We start from the raw sequence: 16,923 nt of genomic DNA, 5'->3' as shown, positions 1-16,923 counted from the left end.
CAAACCCGGCCCCGGCCAAACTGCAACCAAAAAATAGCTGGGCGTTGTGGCGGGTGCCTGTAGTCTCAGCTCAAGTCCCAAGTGATACCTCCCTCAAAGCCCACCTGAGGCAAGAGAATCGCTTAAGCCCAAGAGTTTGAGGTTGCTGTGAGCTGTGTGAGGCCACGGCACTCTACCGAGGGCCATAAAGTGAGACTCTGTCTCTACAAAAAAAAAAAAAAAAAGAAATGGAATGCAAATTAGCAGAGACTAAAAGCTTTTTATGGCTCTAATGTAAGGTATTTTGGCAAGGGACAAACTCAATAGTGAGACTAGAATAAAGAATTCAGTGTAAATTGAAGAGACTGATCTAAAAATTCAGCTTACGTCATCTTTAAATATATCTCAACCATCCAGAAAACTATATGTAGCATTGTGAGGGAATATGTTGATTTATTATGCCCATTTACAAATGAAATTCTCCAACATCAGTGCCACTTAAATGCCCCCAAAGCAGCCAAGCATGCCTCATCTTTCAGTCCTTCCTGCTTAGCTTCTCAGCGGATTGTTTTGAATAAGAATCATACAAGAAGTCATTTAATACATGTAACGATTTTTCTATTATTTACTGAAATTTTTGTCAGCTAATACACATAGGTAATAATCACAATTACAAATTGTGTGGGAATGAAGAAAACATTGAGTACAGAAGTTGACATATCTCAGACATACCTATCAACCATAATGGTCCGAAAGACCAAAAGGTGAGTACTCAGCTTATCTAACTCATTATCTAATTTTTCTTCTTCCTTACATGCCCATCCTCTCTCATTCATTTCCTCCCAGGGACTTCTAAAAATATCCCTTTCAGGTGTATCCAACCTTTTTCTTCTCTCTGCTACACATTGGATGAGGATGAGGAACAGGGCCATACATCAAATACTCAAACACTAACAAAAGCTGATTAGCCAAAAAAAAAGCACATTGATACTTTTTGTTATAGTCAACACCACCAATAAGCAAAAAACATCCTCAGCCTGAGGCCCACAGGCTGCAGGTTGGAGACTCCTGCTTTAAAACAAGAAAATATCTCTTAACCTTACACCTCAATCCAGCAAATTTCAATACTCCCCCCTACCCCTCATCTCCAAATTTCTCAAGTTATGCAAACTACCTAGAGGCAGATGCAGTCAGCACCCTACCCAGCTCCTTAGCACTCAGATTGCAGTATGGCCAGTGGCATCCTACTTTAAGCACCTGTGATACCCCACCTGGGGACATCTCTCCAGTCCAATTCAAGGTACTCCAGAAGTGTTGGAGGGATTTCTGCCCCTGGGAACATTGCTTAGCCAATGAGTTGGGGGGTAAATGTGTACTTACTAGTTCCTGAATGAGGATGAGCCTAAATCTGAGGTGTGTTCTACGTTGTCTCCCAGAGGTCCCCAGCAGGGCTGAACCCCAGTTGACTACAGCAACAATCTGTTCGTTACCTCACACTTTATTCCCTTCCCTTCCCTTCCCTTCCCTCTCCACCCCTTCTCACTTTCTCTTACTGTTGCTTCCTTAGATTACTTTCTGAATAAACCACTTCAGTTCAAACTTAAGTTCTTGTTTCAGGATCTGATTCTGGGGGAGCTTAACCTAAGCGTTTCATTATCTCTCATCACTCTCCAACCACTTCCATGTGGGTTCTGTCACAAAAAACCTCCTTGTCAATGTATACATAGGGCATTTTCAACCTTTAGTCTGTCAGTGACATTACACAAATTAATTGCATTCACTTTATTACAACATGCTCTTGATACCTTGACACTATGTACCATTGGTTTTCCTTTTCCGTCTCTGCCTATTTCTTCCTGGTTTCCTGTATAGGCTCATCAAGTCTCTAACTGATCATTAAATGTTGAAGTCCCTCAAAGCTTGATTCTGCAAGTACTCCTCTTCTCACTATAAGCAAGGAAATGACTCACAGATTTCTATCTTCAACCCAAACCTTTGGTCTGAACTGCAGATCTGCATATCTGATTTTCTACTTCATGGCTCTTCAATATCTTTTTTTTTAATTAAATCATAGCTGTGTACATTAATGCAATCACAGGGCACCAGACACTGGTTTTATAGAGCATTTGACACTTTTTCATCATACTGGTTAACATAGCCTTCCTGGCATTTTCTTAGTTATTGTGTTAAGATATTTACATTCTACATTTACTAAGTTTCACATATACCCTTGGCTCTTCAATATCTTAAAGGCATCTCAAACTCACCAGGATCCAAAGGAAAATATGATTTTTTTCCTCCAATACCCTGTACTATGCTATTGGTCTCTATTTCAGGGAATACTAATTAACAGTATTCATCCAGTTTTGAAAGGCTGAAACCTAGTAATCATTCTCAATTCATCCCTCTTTTTTACCACTATCCTCCAACACAATTAATCCATCATTAATTAAGTCTTTTTTATTTTTACCTCCTAAATATTTTTGAACCTGTCAACTTCTCTCTGTTCCCAGACTCCTGAACCTCTGAATACCTCCTAATTTGCTTTCCCACTTCCTCTCTACTGCTGTCTGTGATCCATTCTCAACACTATAGAGAAAGAAGTATGATTACTTCCACCCTCATCCCCATCCTCAGATTTTAAAAACTTCAAGGGCAAAAAAAAAAAAAAAAACTTCAAGGGCATCCCATTATTCATCGAATAGACACAAAATATTTAATCTACTCCCCAAAAGATCCTTCCTGTCTTCCCTGAACCTCTTCTCCAGCCTCATCTGGTCCCAGACTTCCCCTCTATCTGCCTAGTCTGACCATAGTAACTTTCTTGCTCCTTCACACCAAGCTCCTTGACATGAGGTCCTTTGTATGTACTTTCTTCTTCTTCTTTTTTTTTTTTAGAGACAGAGTCTCACTTTGTTGCCCTCAGTAGAGTGCTATGGCATCACAGCTCGCAGCAACCTCTAGCTCTTGGGCTTAGGCGATTCTCTCGCTTCAGCCTCCCGAGTAGCTGGGACTACAGGCGCCCGCCACAACGCCCGGCTATTTTTTTCTTGTTGTTGTTGCAGTTTGGCCAGGGCCAGGTTTGAACCCGCCACTCTTGGTATATGGGGCCGGTGCCCTACCCACTGAGCCACAGGCGCCGCCTCCTGTTTTTGTTTTCTTCTTAAGCACTGCCCCATTTCATTTGTTCCATACCTACTAATTTTTCAGATTTAGCTAAATTTTTACTTCCCTAGGGACACCTCGCTTATCCAGATAAATTTCGATATAAGTTCTCCTCATCTCACATCTCTCTCTTAAAGTACATTTACTACAGTTGAGATTCACAGACACTTATTCAATAAATAACTGCATTAAATGAGTAAATGGAGAAAAACTACATTCCCAAAGCTAAAAGAAACATGTTTTCTCCTGTTGCAGGCCGAATTGTTCCTTTCTCCGCAATTCGTTCTTTGAAGCTCTACCCCTAGTACCTCAAACATGACTCTGAAGATGAGGGCCTTAAAGGGCTCAATTACATTAAAATAGAATCATAATCCAATATCACTGGTGTTCAAAAGGAAGAGTGGACTAGAACACAGGCAACACAAAGAGTGAGAAGACAACCATGTGCAAACCGAGGAATGAGGCCTCAGAAGAACTCAGCCCTTCCAACACTTGGACTTCTAGAGTTCATAACTATGAGAAAATTAATTGCTGTTGTTTAAGCCACCCAATCTGTGGTACTTTGCTAGGCAGCCCTAGCAACCTAATACATCTTTGTTACTGCAATGGGTTGGTGTGCACTATCTTGGAATGCACCCCAAACTGTCTCATTTCTCAAAGAACTCTTCTCACATACTTTGCCAAATACAGTTTCTGACTCTGCCAGGATGTTCCCATCTGCTGTAAATGAAGCAGTATTCATCACTGTCCTGTGTGTTCAATGTGAAAGCCAATCTTTATAAATTGGAGGATGAAGTGACTTTGATGTTATGTGCGGTACCTTCACTGTATGGGTGGAGATCAATAGTAATGTGAAAGATAAAGTCTCTTTGAAAGCATAAGGCAGTACTCTTTAAGGAAGCTGCCATCAAGCTATTCATGACACCTTTGCTATTAGGAGAATTTATGGTTTCCTCTCTTTTTTTAGAACAAACATCAGTATTTCCTATATAATTTGTAACCAAGAATTTTAATATTTCTACTCTTTCTACATTTTTCTTTTTGCTTACAGATGTGACAACTAGTAAATTCTCACTTTTGAAATATTAAAATAGATGCTTTAAGTGGAAAAATAGCATTAGTAGCAGGAGATTACTGTGTTTTCTATTTGTTTATTTTTTATTAAGTCAAATACACATAGATCATGAATACATTTATGTATATATGGGTACAATGTGTTGATTTTTTTTATATAATCCGATGTGGTTACATCAAACCAATCAACATAGCTTTTGATCATTTACTTGGTTATTGTGTTAAGACATTTACGTTCTACACTTGACAGATTTGACTTATACCCTTGCAATATGCTCCATAGGTGTGGTCCCGCCTTTTACCTTCCCTCTGTCAACCTCTCCCTCCAGCCCCTCCCTTCCCACTCCATTTCTCTCCTTCATCCTGGGCTATAGTTGTGTTCTATCTTTCATAACAAAGTGTGAGTAAATATAAGTTAGTTTCATAGAAGTACAGAGTACATTGGATACTTTTTCCTCCATTCTTGAGATACTTTAGTCAGGAGAATATGTTCAGGTCCCTCCATGTAAACATAAAAGAGGTAAAGGCTTCATTGTTTTTAAGGCTGCATAGTATTCCATGTTATACATAAACCACAATTTATTAATCCATTCATGGATTGATGGCACTTGGGTTTCTTCCATGACTTGGCTATTATGAATTACAATGAGCTGCAATGAATAATCTGGTGCTAATATCTTTTTTGCAAGGTGATTTTTGGTCTTTTGGATGTGCTCCTAGTAGAAGAATTGCAGGATCCAACGGCAGGTCAATTTTTGAGTGTTCTCAAAACTTCTTTCCAAAAGGAACGTATTAGTTTGCATTCTCATCAGCAGTGGAGAAGTTCCCTTTCTCCACATCCACGCCAAAATCTGTAGTTTTGGGATTTTGTTATGTGGGCTACTCTTACTGGAGTTAGATGGTATCTCTGAGTAATTTTGATTTGCATTTCTCTGACGATTAAAGATGACAAGCATTTTTTCATGTGTCTGTATCCTATGCGCCATTCTTCTTCAGAGAAGCTTCTGTTCAGGTCTCTTGCCCATGGTGAAATGGGGTCACTTGTTCTTTTCTTATTAATAAGTTTGAGTTCTCTGTGGATTCTGGTTATCAGACCTTTGTTGGAAACATAACCTGCAAATATCCTCTCCCATTCTGAGGGCAGTCTCCTTGCTTTCTATTTGTTTATTTTTAAAGAATATTTTAGAGATATTTTAGAAAATATGTTGGTTTATTAAGTTGTTAAGATGATAGTATTAATAGTAGGATAAGCATCCTCCTTGAATATATTGTACCATTTCTGTGAATAGTGCTATAAGTGGTTAATAATCTAACCTTAAAGCTAGCCATGTTTTCAAATATGATTAATATTTCTCTGTCTTTTTCTTAATGCTCCATTAACTAGTGCAAAGTAAGTGGTCCTACTGCCAAAAGCTTTTTCCATTAAATGGAAAACACATTTACTTGTTTTGTGAATTAATTAAAGCCATATGGAATTTAGAGCAGAAGATTCTGACTTACACGTTTTGTTTTAGAGAAATTTAGAAAATATAGAGCCATTTGTACCCAACAGGACTCCCATATGCTTTTATATCTTAGAACAAAAATGAAGAAACAAACATTTCAACCTTTTCTCAACTATCACAATTTTCATGTGTATGATTACAACAGGATTCCAAGCTCTACATGATTAATAGCAATGAGATACGCTGAATATCAAAACTTCTGGGAGGAGGGAAATTCTCTGATAGGCTTTGTTCTGGTTCCATAAATATCTAATATTTTACAAGTTTGAGTATGGGGGCAGGGGCGTTGGCCGCATGGGCGGTTTAGGTGATGGATGGCTGTATCACTAGCCTGAAAGAAATTGTGTGCCTGCTCAATTCAATAGTCATGCTGGGCTGGGCACTGTGCCCACTCTAGGAATCCAAAGAAACAGAAATCTAATACTAAGTCTCTACCCACTAGGGGCACCAAGTATGCAGTAGGGAGGCCCTCACATGAGAGACTGCTTATTCCAGGATTGGCATAAAAAAGAGATTATGATGGCTTCAGTAATGAAAAATATTAAGGACTTTTGTCCTCTGAAATATCCTTTCTTGCTCCCTAACTCTGTAACTATTTATGGAACACCTACTAAGGGTCAAGCACACACAAAATAGCTGAGCTGTGACCACACATTATGATGCAGCATACACTGGGGCCCTCTCTCACCGCTTGCTCCATGGAAGACAAATTCCAAGGGCAAATTTCTTCAAAGATGTGCATAAACAGACATTAGCCCTTGGAATTTGTCACATTTCTAGAGGTGACCACTCCCCATCCAACATGAAAATTTAAGACCCCTTTCATATCTTTTTCAAAACCCAAGATATCCGTTCTCAAACTTGAGCATACATCCGGGTCTCCTGGGGGACTTGTTAAAATAGAAATTGCCAGGCCCAGGCCCTAGCCCCAGAGTTTCCAATTCAGTAGGTCTTAGGTGCAACCCAAGAATTTAAATTTCCAACAAGTTCCCAGGTGATGATAGTGTTGAGCTGGGAACCACACTTTAACCCCTGGTCCAGGACATAGACAGCCACAAGCAAAGTCTCCCTTGTTCATACCCAGATACTACTCCAAGCCCTCTCAGCTCTTTTGTTCTGAAGGTACCTCCCAAGTCTTTTCACCCAAAATGCCCCAATCTAAGGGGAAAAGAGAATATATCATAAAGGGGAGGCCCTCTATCATTGTTTCATTACTAGTTGAAAGATTTGTACCTCCATCTTAATAGACAATTTATTGAACACTTACTATATGCTAAGCACCGTGTTAGAACTCTAATAACAGTTAACATGTGCTGAGTACTTACCTCTGTGCTAAGCACTAGTCACAGTAACTTAAATTATTTCATTTGATCCTCACTATTGCTCATTTTACAGGTAGGGAAACAAGTTATATGGAGGCTAATAATTTTCCCAGAGACAAATGGCATATAGCTAGTGAACAGTGGAGCTAAGAAAATGAAACGTAGAAAATGTGAATTCTCAACCACTAGGACATAATACACCTCATCATGTCTCTTTATATCTCTGTCTATCTATCTATAGAAATTATTAGCCCCCTCTGTGGGTGAGGCAATGGAAACTTAGGGATATTAACAACTTGCCCAGGGTATATGTGAAACTCGGTAAATGTGGAATGTAAGTGTCTTGGCACAGTAACTGAGAGAATGCCAGGAAGGCTATGTTAACCAGTGTGATGAAAGTGTGTCAAATGGTCTGTGAAGCTAGTGAATGATGCCCCATGATCATATCAATGTACACAGCTATGATTTAATAAAAAAAAAAGAAAAAAAAAAAAACCAACTTGCCCACAAGGTCAGGGATGGATCAGAACGTAGGCTGGCTGACTCCTCAGCACTTGCTTCAGGCATATACATAGGTCATTACAACAGTTTTGAAATACACAAAAATCAAAAAGCCTAAAGTCCACGTGGACAGGAACAAATGAAACCTCCCAGCAACACAAATAAGCCAAACAAGTTAAACTTGCATGCGTGAATCAGAAAGGATGCTATCAACTGTGTTTCTTGGAAGTGAAATAGTGGACTGTAACATAGTCTGTCTTAAAACCAGTGAGTTATATTTGCCTCAGCAGATAGGAATAGCCATTGTCCCCTCAGTGCTCATTGTGTGTCCTTGACCTGGCTAACGCCCCTCCCCAAAGTGACTGAAATGAAGGGGGATGATGGGTTTAGAGCCACCAGGGTTTATACCATGTGAACAATGAAGTACTCTTGTCAAAGGGTTAGAACAGCTCCTCAGACAGATAGTTGGCTCGAATTTCTCCAAGTGCCAACAATTTTGCAGCAACCATTGGGGGATGGGTCCATTTAGTCTTGGGATTTTGGTTCTAAATACTAAGATGGTTGCTCTATAAGTGACTCACTGGACACACAGCTGGGTCTGTCAATATGCAGGGCATTCCTGAGAGCCCAGAGTGTAACTTACAGTAAAATCAGATACCTCTCAACCCCTCCCTTCAGACTGAAATGCTCATTTCCCTACCTGCTAAAAAAGTTGATGACCAACAGATCACAGCTGAGTTTCCCTCAAGCCATTGCTGTTGGCTGAAGAGAACCACCTTATCCAAAGTTATGTTTACTTGGGTGGTGGGGGGGTGTCCCCTATCCAGTGAATGGTTGATGTAGGGGCATAAGGCACACCTGGTTGCAATTCAGGGAATCTCTGTGAGGCCACTTCAGTTCTAGAGATCCTTTGGTGATCAACCGCCCTGGTTTTCCTAAGACTGAGGTGTTTGCCAGGATGCAGGACTTTAAGTGCTAAAACTAGAATAGCCTCAGGGAAACTGAAACAAATTAATCACCATGAGATCCATTTGTTGTCTGGGGTCCATCTTCTCCTGCCCAGTCTGCCCCTTTCACTTCCTTCACAGGTGTTAACTCTAAGACCATTCCAAGACTAATAAATATCTTGTATGCTTATTCCCATCTCAGTCTGTTTTCCAGTCTTTCTCTTTCCCCTAATACCTTTGACACTGGCTTTTAGGGGAAATGCTGGAGGGTACTGCCACCTCCCATAATTTCTCCTCTTTCCCTTACCAGTGCAGTGACCCATAGAAAGGGTCTAGAAAGATGGTACCAAGGATGATGGACAACATTAAGCTGATTGAGGTCACAGAGAGTGTATTGAATTTACTCAGCAGCTTCAGTAGTTTAAATCTATTTGTCAGAGATGCACCCACAATATCTGAAACAGAGTGGAGTAAAGCTAACTGTGCAATAATGAACACTTCTAATTTTAATAATGTTTGTATTTAAAAAATCTCTTAAAAACTTTCTACTCCAAATTACTCTGGTATCCTTTCTCTCTCCCCTCCCTCCCTCCCTTCTTTCTTTCCTTCTTTACCTACTCACTTGCTTGCTCACTTGCTCTCTTGCTTTTGTTAGGGCTTCTGCCTTCACCAGAACTCTTAGCTAATAAAAATGTATTTGCCAAGCCTGACTCCCAAAAGTAGGATGCAACATTATTGAATTCTAAATTTTATATAACATGGGCTATAATCAAGGTGGAGATCCTTACTGAAAAGTTATTAGCTTTGGGGATAGAAAGCTCAACAGAAGCATAATAATTAAATTGGCTCCCTGTTTTTATTTTATTGAGAACACTAAGCTATATTGATCTTCTTTCAAACCACATGCTGATTCATGCAGCCCCCTGCTGATCTTTTCTGAAGTGCTAATAGTAAAGAGAATAAACTTGAAAATTCTACCCCAGTGCACTAACAGAGTTGGGAAAATCCCAACATTTAAAACTTTAAAGTGCCTGGCTTGGGGTTCTGAATTCCTCCAAGTGAAAGAACTCAAGTGGGAGATGCTGATTCCTTAAATGTCTGGTGGTTTTTCCCAAAAAAGGAGGGAAAATCTAAGAGGAAACCATGATGAGTCAGTTTTTCAGGTAAAAAAGTTTCGGAGATCTGTTACATAACAATATTAATAGAGTTAGCACAATCGAATTGTACACTTAAAATGGCATAAAGGATAATTCTTTGTTTTTCATTACAATTAAAAATAAAATAATTTTTAAAAATATATAAATAACAGAAATTTACTTCTGCCAGTTCTGGAGGCTGGGAAATCCAAGATCAAGGCACCAGAAGATTCAATGTCTGGTGAGGAGTCATTTTCTGCTTCAAAGATGGTACCTTATAGTTGTGTATTCACATGGTGGAAGGGGGAAATTAAAGTAATTTTTTTAAGCTAGCAAGAAGGTCTACAGCCAGCATAGAGTACCAGATGACCTACTTACTGGTTTTGCTTGAAGCTCAGACCTGATTCTAGCAGGAGTCATGTACAGAAACTTCTAGTCCTGAATGGCTGCCTACTTTCTGTAGACATTTCTCCCAGACCCACTCTTTTGCCCAATCTTCTGACCTTTATTCCCAAGCCATATAGCAATGGTTCTTGTTGAATTTTAATATCCCAGGACCACTCTGCCCCTCCTTACCCAACTGAATGTGTCTCCCCACTATTGAATGGCTCCCTCTTGGCCAGGCATTTACTTTGCATTGGATTCCCTTACAGAGATGTCCACTTGTACCCTGAGCTAAGAGCTACCAGCACCTCATGTATTGTTGCTTCCAGCTTCCTGGCCTTTAAGAAGGGGGCTTTCTGCCTGAAATGTCCCCTCTCCACACTCAGGAAGTTAGATATACCTTCTATTTTAATCCCACAGCCCCATATGGCCCCTGGCCACTTTGTCTTATAATCATCTTCGTATGTTTTATCTGCTTACATTTCAGTTTCTTCAGCCAATTGCCAGACTGTGAGCAATTTCAGGGCTGTGATTGTTGTATGGCTGACTAGAAAGCTATTTTATTTTTGGTTTTATGATAAGATAGATAGCTTCTTTTTAATTTCAGTTTTTGATAAACCTAATAAAAGCTAGTTGATTCTAAGAAAGAATTTGTTTAGAAAAAGATTTTGTTATTAAGTACATATCAATTTTAGAAAGCATTGTTTTGATTTTATATGTCATAGAAGTATAAAAGTTATTAAATGCTATAATATAATTGTATTGATTGTCCCCATGAGAAAAAGTATAATAGTCTTTCAATATTTATCTGCTATGGAAAATTGATCTTTTAAAGGTAAAAGCTTTGGTGTTAGTGTAAAGAAATGGGCTGTAGCACAAAATGATTTCTTTTCCTGTCAACGTGCTTTATTCACTCTTCTTTTTTATTTATGTCACTATTACCAAATTTACATCTCCAGAGAAAAAAAACAAATCTACTTGCTGTCACCTCATTTTAGCTAATTGTTGACATGAAAGCTATCAATTCCAAAAAGATTTAGAGCTTAGTATTGCTAAGAACAGAGAATAAACTAGGTAAATTGGAGGATTTTTAAAAATCAAAGTTATATTTTTATGTGTAAAGTTATAATGATCTTGTAATGCACATATAATGTTTTTAAAGATTTATATAAAACCAAATGGCTGTCCTACCATTCTTTTCCCTTTCAGAGAAAAGCACTTTCTCCTCTTACAGCTGATTTATTTTTTTTAACTATTCTATTTCTCCAAATAACATGTTTCTCTCAATAATTGCCACTTCTTGATATTTTAGCTCAAGCATTAGTAATTGACTTCCCACAGTGGAGAATGAGCATTTAACATTCTCCCCTTTTCTCAACATTCTTACATGTTAATTCCAGTTGAAGGAATGTTGTCATTACTTTATTATGGCTAGGTGAATACTATTTGGAGATGAACTTTGTAGTAAAATGTGATTACTTTTCCTTTCATGCACTTTTGATTTTCCTGTGATTGATAATTGACTCATTTTTACGTAGGAATGCCACTTTTCCATGTACAGGCAATCCCCAGGTTGTGAACAACCTGACTTAGAGTGTTCCATACTTAAAAATGGGTTCCCATGCTTCCCCATAAGATAATTTATGATTAAATAATTGAATTAATAATGAGGGAACTAGTTTTTTCTTTGCATGTAAACAAACCTGCATGGTTTGTTCATTGGCTCAGCAGCTTTATACTAGTGGCTGGTCTCATTGTTCATATGGTCACTTACACATTTATGGTTGCTTTCATCTTAAGTTTTTTTGTGAGTCTGTGTTACCCTTCTGACCATGCCTTGAAAGTGAAAAGTCTACTGCAAGTCCAGGTGAGTGAGCCTGCAGCAAAGAGAAAGGTGATTACAATGGAAACAGAAGTAGAAAAAAGCATTTGAAGAAAGGCCAGACACCATCATTCATTGGGAAAGCATTAGGCTTTAGTTGCTGGATTATTGGAACAATTATAAAGGGTAAATTGAGAGTAATGGAACATGTGAAAGACAGTCCTCCAATGAAAGCATCAATTATTACTAAGCAGTGTAGTGGATTAATTATTGAAATGGAAAGGTTATTATTGATTTGGTTAGAAGACCAAAATAAGCGTAACATTCCTATTAGTCTAGCCTTAATGCAACATTAGGTGAGTGTTAACCTTTAATATTCTTTTTTGAAATTTCTCTTATCTCCTATCTAAACTTTTTGTTTGTTTGTTTTTGAGACAGAGCCTCAAGCTGTCACCCTGGGTAGAGTGCTGTGGTATCACAGCTCACAGCCCTCCAACTCCTGGGCTTAAGCAATCCTCTTGCCTCAGCCTCCCAAGTAGCTAGGACTACAGCCGCCTGCCACAATGCCTGGCTATTTTTTGGTTGTAGTTGTCATTGTTTGGCAGGCCTGGGCTGGATTCGAACCCACCAGCTCTGATGTATGTGACTGGCGCCTTAGCTGCTTGAGCTACAGGCACCAAGCCTCCTATCTAAACTTTTTATATGAGGCTTTATGCTCTCTTTTTTTTTAATTAAAAGAAAGTGCACAATAGTGTATGTAACTTACTACAGTACAGGAGTATTATTATTATTACATTATTATACTGTATTATTACCACATATAAGCCATTGTAGTATTGTTATTATTACATGCATTATTATTGCTGTATATGTGCTATTTATCAGGGATCTGAGTTGCATACAAAGATGACCTAAAGACAGTCTCAGGAGAGTATCTCATCTATAACCTGGGGACTGCCTATACTTAACATTAAACATTAATTAAGTTACACGACTTATTCTGGCAACTGAGTCTCCCCTTAAGTGGCTCAGTCACATCAAGTTCTCCATCATGTTCATTTTTCCTTTAAAGGACTTCCTCAGTGGAGCACACCCTGTAGTAGCTTTCTAATGAAGAGTATGAAATGGTAGGTAAGTTTGGAAGACCTTGTTTGCCTCCCCAACTAGTTGTAATATTTAAGTTGGAAATCATTTTTTAATGTTTTTTTAAATTGACAGATAACATTGTATGTTTTTATTTTGTACATGAAGTTTTGAAGTGTAGATAAATAGACAGATAGATACAGATAGATACAGACATAGCGGAATGGTTAACGCTAGCTAAACAGATGCGTTACCTCACAGAATTATCTATTTTATGCTGACAGCCCATAATATTCACTCACACTGCATTTTTTAAGACTACAACACATTGCCCATAACTGTAGTCACTTTGCTGTACAAGACTCTTAAAATGTACTTCTCCTATATGACTATAATTATGTATCTTTCAATCAATATATCTCTATCCCCTGCCCCTAACCATGCCAGTCTCTGGTAACCACCTCTCTATTTCTATGAGATCAACTTTATTTTCAATTCCACACATGAGTGAGATAATGTGGTATTTGTCTTTCTGTATCTGGCTTGTTTCACTTAACATAATGTCCTCTAGGTTCGTTCATGTTGCAAATGTCAGGATTTCTTTGTTTTTATGGCAGCATACCATTCCATTTTGTAGATATCACATTTGTCCATTATCTGTTGATGGAAATTTAGGTTGGTTCCATATCCTGGCCATTATGAATAGTGCTACAATAAACATGAGAATGCAGATATGTCTTCAACATACTTATTTCCTTTCCTTTAGATATACTCCCAGTAGAGAAATTGCTCAATGATATGGTAGTTTTATTTTTAATATTTTGAGGAGCTTCCTTGCTGTTTTTCATTGATGGCTGTACTAATTTACATTGCTACCAACAATGTATAAAGATTCCCTTTTCTCCATATCTCTGTCAACACCTTTTCTCTTGTCTTTCTGGCAATAGCTATTCTAACTGAGGTAAGGTGATATCTCATTAGGGTTTTAATTTGTATTTCCCTGATGATTAGTGATGGTGAGCACTAATCATCATGTACCTACATGTTGGCCATTTGTATTTCTTCTTTTGAAAAATGTATTCAGGTCCTTTGCCCATTCTTTGATCAGATTATTACTTTATTTTTGCTACTGAGTTCTTTACCTGTTTCAAATAGTAATCCTTTGTTAGATAGTTTGTAAGTATTTTCTTCCCTTCTCAAGTTATCTCTTTACCATGTTATTTCCTTTGCTGTGCAGAAGCTTTTTAGGTTGATGTAGTCCTAGTTATTGATTCTTGCTTTTTTTCCATCTGTGCTTTTGAGGTCTTATCCAAAATTCCGTGCCCAGATCAATGTCATAAATCATTTTCCCTATGTTTTCTTCTAGTAGTTTCATTGTCCTGGGTCTTAAATTTAAGTCTTTAAGCCATTTTTAGTTTAGTTTTATATATGGTGAGAGATAAGAAACTAGTTTCATTCTTCTTCATATGAATACTCCATTTTTGTAGAACCGTTTCTTGAATAAACTGTTCTTTCCCCCAATGTATGTTCTTGGCACCTTAGTTGAAAATCAGTTGCCTGTCAATGTGTAGATTTATTTCTGGGCTTTCTATTCAGTTTCATTGGTCTATGTGTCTGTCTTCATGACAGTGCTGTGCTGTTTTAGTTACCATGGTTTTGTGGTATATTTTGAAGTCAAGTAGTGTGATGCCACCAGCTATGTTCTTTTTGCTAAAGATTGCTTGGTCTATTTGCGGTCTTTTGTGGTTCCACATAAATTTTAGTATCGTTTTTTCTATTTCTGTGAAGAACGCTATTGGTATTTTGCTTCTGTAGATCACTTGGAGTGGTATGGACTTTTAAACAATATTAATTCTTCTAATCCATGGCCACAGGATATATTTTCATTTATTTGAGTCATCTTCAATTTATTCTATCCGTGTTTTATGATTTTCTTTGTAGAGATCTTTCACCTCCTGGATTAAATTTATTCCTAAATTTTTAATATATTTTTACAGCTATTGTAAGTGGGATTCTTTTCTTGATTTTGTTTCAGGTAGTTTACTATTAGCATATAGAAATGCTATTGATTTTTATATATTGATTTTTGTATCCTACAATGTTACTGAATTCATTTATTAGTTTTAACAGTTTTTGGTGGTGTCTTTAGGATTTTTTATATGTAAAATGATATCATCTACAAACAGGGACAATATCGTTTCCTTCTTTTCAATTCGAATGCTTTTTATTTCTTTCATATGCTGTGTCTAGAACTTCCAGAACTATGTAGAATAAAAGTGGTGAAAGTGGGCATCCTTATTGTATTACAAATCTTAGAGAAATAGCTTTCAATTTTTTCTTGTTAAGTATGATAGCTATGATTTTGTCATGTATAGCCTTTATTGTGCTGAGGTGTGTTCTTTTTCTACATAGTTTTTTCAGAGCTTTTATTAGGAGGGGATGTTGAATTATGTCACATGCTTTTCCTGCATCTACTGAAATAATCATGTTTTTGTGCTGCTCATTCTGCTAATGTGATGTATCATATTTATTGATTTGTGTATGTTGAATCCTTGTTGCATCCTGAGATGACTCTCATTTGATCATAGTGAATGATCTTTTTAATGTGCTGTTGGATTCAGTTTGCTAATATTTTGTTGAGGATTTTTTTTTTTTTTTTTTTGCAGTTTTTGGCTGGGGCTGGGTTTGAGCCTGCCACCTCCAGCATATGGGGCAGGTGCCCTACTCCTTTGAGACACAAGCGCCGCCCTTTGTTGAGGATTTTTGCATCCGTGTTCATCAGAGATATTGACTTGTAGTTTTCTTTTTTTCACTGTGTTCTTCTCTGGTTTTGGTATCAGGGTAATGCTGGCCTCAAAAAATGAGTTTGGAAGATGTCTCTCTTCTTCAATCTTTATTTTTTTAAGTAGTTGAGAAGTATTTTTTTAAGTAGTTGAGAAGTAGTTGAGAAGTATTTTTTTCAGTAGTTGCTGAATTCAGCAATGAATTCATTAGGTCTTGAGGTTTTTATGATGGAAGAGTTTTTCTTTTCACTGATTCAATCTCATTACTTGTTATTGACATATTGAGATTTTCTATTTTTTCATAATTCAATTTTGGTAGGTTACATGTGTCTAGAAATTTACCCACTTCATCTAGGTTTCCCAATTAATTTATCTGTAATTGTTTATAATTGTCTCTTATGATCCTTTGTATTCATGTGTTAATCAGTTTTAATGTCTCCTTTTTCAGCTCTAGTTTTATTTATTTGGATCTTCTCTCTTTCTTATTAATCTAGCTAAAGGTTTATCTATTTTATCTTTTAAAATATGAATTTTTTATTTTCTTAATTTTTTGTATATTTTTAACCTTTACATTTGTTCTAATTTTTATTATATTTTTAATTGTACTAATTTTGAGTTTAGTTTATTCTTGCTATTCTAGTTCCTTGAGGTATTATGTTAGGTTGTTTGAGATTTTTCTTCTTTTTTGGTATAATGGTTTATTGTTTAAACATCCCTCTTGGAATTCCTTTTGTTTTATCCCATAGGTTTTGATATATTTTCTATTTTCATTTGTCTCAAAAAGTTTAATATACCTTTTAATACCTACATTGACCCATTGGTTGTTCAAAAGCATGTTATTTAATTTCCATGCATTTGTAAAGTTTCTAGAGTTTCTCATGCTATTGATTTCTATTTTTATTCCATTGTGGTCAAAAGAAATACTTTATATGATTTTTTGATCTTTTTAAACTTTTTAAGAATTTTTTTGTGTCCTAACACATGATCTATCTTGGAGAGTGTTCCTTGATGGTATATTCTGCAGATGTTCTATGATGTTCTATAAATACCTGTTAGGTCCTCCTGTTCTAGAGTTCCATTTAAATTTGATGTTTCTTTGTTGGTTTGATTTTCTGCCTGGATGATCTGTCCATTGCTCAAAGTGGAGTGTTGATGCTTCCTATTATTAATGTATTGCAGTCCATCTCTCCCTTTAAATCTAATAGTATTTGCTTGCTATACT

The sequence above is a fragment of the Nycticebus coucang genome, chromosome X (assembly GCF_027406575.1).
Source record: "Nycticebus coucang isolate mNycCou1 chromosome X, mNycCou1.pri, whole genome shotgun sequence".
NCBI classification, from domain to species: domain Eukaryota; kingdom Metazoa; phylum Chordata; class Mammalia; order Primates; family Lorisidae; genus Nycticebus; species Nycticebus coucang.
The sequence above is the reverse complement of the archived record's forward strand: the minus strand, read 5'-3'. Positions refer to the sequence as shown.